The following is a 3,624-nucleotide window of genomic DNA, read 5'->3' on the forward strand; positions in this document are numbered from 1 at the left end:
ATCTCTCTTCATCATCACCCTCACCCTCACCATTTTCTCCCATCGGTCCCATATCCTCTCACTATCACCCCATCCCTCCTCCCCATCTCCCCTCACTATCCCCCACCCCATCTCCCCTCCTTATCACTCTGACCATCTCCCCTTACCATCCCCTCGCCCATCATCTCCCCTCACTGGAGACTGGTATCTGTGATGATGGGAACCATTAGAGGAGGCTGAGATGGACCATATCTAGCTGAGGATTGCAGCAAATTCCTCAGCCTTATTTTTCACATTGATGTGCTTAGCTCTTCCGTCATTGAGGTTGGGATATTTGTGGAACGTCCTCCTCCAGTGAATTGTTTAATTTCCCGCTACCATTCACGACTGGATGTGGCAGGACCAGAGAGCTTAGATCTGGATGTATTGTGGATGGCTTAGCTCTGTCTGTTACTGGCTGTTCCTGCAGGATGATGACCTTGACACAACATGATGACTGTACCACACAAATGCCTGACTTGCAGTAGCAATGTCTGTGCAACTGGGAAGTTGAAGTCTAGTTGCCAAAGTCACGGGCATCTGCAATTCACCCATTGCCAGCAGCTGATCATTTCGCACCCTGATCAGTGGCACATTGTCTATTGAAAGAGTGGATGCCTTCAGTCCCGTCAAAGTTGCATTTGTGGATACACAGAGATACAGAAAAATATGATAGTGAGAAGTGACTATGTAATTTGAGAACTTATTTACAATGACATGTCACCCATGTCATCTATAAACCCTCAATGAGTCTTATTTCTTTCCCTCCCACTACCTCTCCATGCAGTCCCTCTGCAGCAAGGATGGAGGAAGCCTGCTGTATGTTGAAGGGTTTTGCTCGAAACGTCAATTTTCCTGCTCCTCGGATGCTGCCTGACCTGCTGTGCTTTTCCAGCACCACTCTGATCTTGACTCTACTGTATAGTGGAGCCTGTTGGTCTTGTTATTTTGCCTTGATGGCCCCAGAAGGTCAAACATAGTCTGAGCCCAGACATGATCAGTGTGTCCTTTCAAGAGGCGACTGCACCCTCTTTGACCTGGACACCCACTGGACTGAAGGTAGCAGGCAAGGTGGGGCTGGAAGGCACTGCCACATTGGGAGGCCCCTGAGAGAAGAGTTCTGAAGGTCTCTGTGTGGTTCATCCTCCAGTTAGTTTCCGTGAGAGCAAGTGGCACCTGGAGTGAACTCAAAGGTTAGATATCCTGAGTGAGTGGCTAATGCAGAGGCCATGCGGGGTGAGTCATCTGGGGTGCAAGGATAGGTGGGAGGGAGTGAGGGAAGATGCATACAACGTTGAGAGTGGTCAAGCATAGGTCATAGTCATACAGCACAGAAACAGACCCTCAGTCCTACCAGTCCACACCAACCATGTTTCCATATACCTCTGAACCTTTCCTATTCATGTACCTATCCAAATGTCTTTTAAATGTTGTAACTACCTGTATCCGCCAGTTCCTCTGGCAGTTCGTTCCATACACACTCTGTATAAAAACGTTACCTCCTCATGTCCTTTTTAAATCTGGGTCTGAAAAGTGGGTAAATTGGGGAATTCTCTGAAATTTTAAAATCTTCAACTTCACAAACAACTCTGGGAATAGTGGGGCTTGATTTCCAATGTGCTACTGCAGCACCTTAAGGAAAAGACTTTTGCTATTCATCTTATCCATACCTGTTATGATTTTATAAATCTCTATAAGGTCACCCCTCAACCTCCTATACTCCAGTGAAACAAGTCCAGTCACAGAGTCACAGAGTCATAGAGATGTACAGCATGGAAACAAACCCTTCGGTCAAACCCGTCCATGCCGACCAGATATCCCAACCCAATCTCGTCCCACCTGCCAACACCCGGCCCATATCCCTCCAAACCCTTCCTATTCATACACACATCCAGATGCCTCTTGAATGTTGCAATTGTACCAGCCTCCACCACTTCCTCTGGCAGCTCATTCCATACACGTACCACCCTCTGCGTGAAAAGGTTGCCCTTTAGGTCTCTTTTATATCTTTCCCCTCTCACCCTAAACCTATGCCCTCTGGTTATGGACTCCCCGACCCCAGGGGAAAGACTTTGTCTATTTATCCTATCTATGCCCCTCATAATTTTGTAAACCTCTATAAGGTCACCCCTCAGCCTCCAACGCTCCAGGGAAAACAGCCCCAGCCTGTTCAGCCTCTCCCTATAGCTCAAATCCTCCAACCCTGGCAACAACCTTGTAAATCTATCCAGCCTCTACATATAACTTAATTCTTGACAACATCCTGGTAAATCTTTTCTGAACCTCAACAGTTTAATAATCTCTTTCCTATTACAGGGCGACCAGAACTGCACACAGTACTCCATAAGTACATTCAAGAGACACACAGATTTTGGATCAGCGAAGGGAATCAAGGGATAAAGCAGGGAAGTGGAATTGAAGATTATGGGATCTGATGGGATATCTTGAATGGTGGTGCAAACTTAACAGGCCAACTGGCCTACCTCTGGTCTATGCTTTATGGTCTTATAGATGGTCATCACCTGACGTTTGTGTGTGTAAGTGTCACCTGTTGCTTATCAATCCAAGACTTGATGTCGTCGAGTTATTACTGTATGAGTACATGAGCTTCCTGAGCACTTGCAAAATTACAAATGATATTGAACATTGTACAATGATCAGCAAACATCCCCACTTCAGATCTTATAATGGAGGGAAAGTCATTGGTAAACTTGTTTAAAATGGCTAGGCTCCTGACACTGCTCTGTGCAGCATCTGCATTGACATCCCGGAATTGAGAAGTTTGACCTCCAACAAACTTTCCGCTTGATGTGACTCCAACCCACAGAGAGTTCTCCCCACATTCCCACTGGCTTCGGTTTTGGGAGAACGCCTTGATGTCGCAGTTGGCCAAATGCTGCCTCGACATCAAGGGCAGTCACTCTCACCTCACATCTGGAGCTCTCTCGTTCATCTTTGGGCCAAAGCTGTAATGCGCTCACAAGCTTCGTGGCCCTGGCAGAAGCCAGAATGAACATCAAACAGCAGGTTATTGAAAAGCAAGTGCAACTTGGTAGTATTGTCAACAGCACCTCCATCATTTCGCTGACTGACAGGGTGCTGTTCTTGTTTATTGGGCGGGGCACACCTGCGCAATTTTCCACCTGGTCTGACCGATACCAGTTGTTATAAATCAGGAAGCCTGATTGGAAAGGAACGTCATTTATTGTTGAACACCAAAACAGAGCCACTCCTCGTGGCGTACATAGGCTAGTCCCAGCCTGGGACAGATGGTTCAGCAGATCCATCCCTGAACCTGCTTTTTTTCTTTATCACACACAACTGAAGAACTTTCCCATCACCAAATCACTGTGACGTTTTTTTTTCGTTTTTAACTGTTAACTGCCACCCGTGCAGCCAATAAGGAGGTGACATGCAAAGCCCCTTACAGGCAATGCAAACCATTGTGGACTGGGTCTGCTTTTTTTTATACACAGAATAGACAGGCAGGAGGCTGGGAGAACACAGCAGGCCAAGCAGCATCAGGAGGTGGAGAGGACAATGTTTTGGGTGTGACCCCTCTTCAGGACTGGGGTGTACAAGGAGCTGCAGAAAACGGGGGGTAGC

The 3,624-nt window shown here is 47.0% G+C and overlaps 1 protein-coding gene across 1 annotated transcript in view; it reads left to right on the plus strand.

The window, feature by feature from the left end:
• Window positions 1-2,481: 2,481 nt before the first annotated feature.
• The window catches only part of pth4 (parathyroid hormone 4), a 31,182-nt gene continuing 30,039 nt past the window's right edge, over window positions 2,482-3,624 (plus strand). Inside the window, exon 1 of the mRNA XM_043716293.1 lies at window positions 2,482-2,555. The gene's annotated coding sequence lies outside the window, so the exon portion shown is untranslated. The remainder of the gene's footprint in view (window positions 2,556-3,624) is intronic.

This window comes from Chiloscyllium plagiosum, chromosome 26, assembly GCF_004010195.1.
Source record: "Chiloscyllium plagiosum isolate BGI_BamShark_2017 chromosome 26, ASM401019v2, whole genome shotgun sequence".
NCBI classification, from domain to species: domain Eukaryota; kingdom Metazoa; phylum Chordata; class Chondrichthyes; order Orectolobiformes; family Hemiscylliidae; genus Chiloscyllium; species Chiloscyllium plagiosum.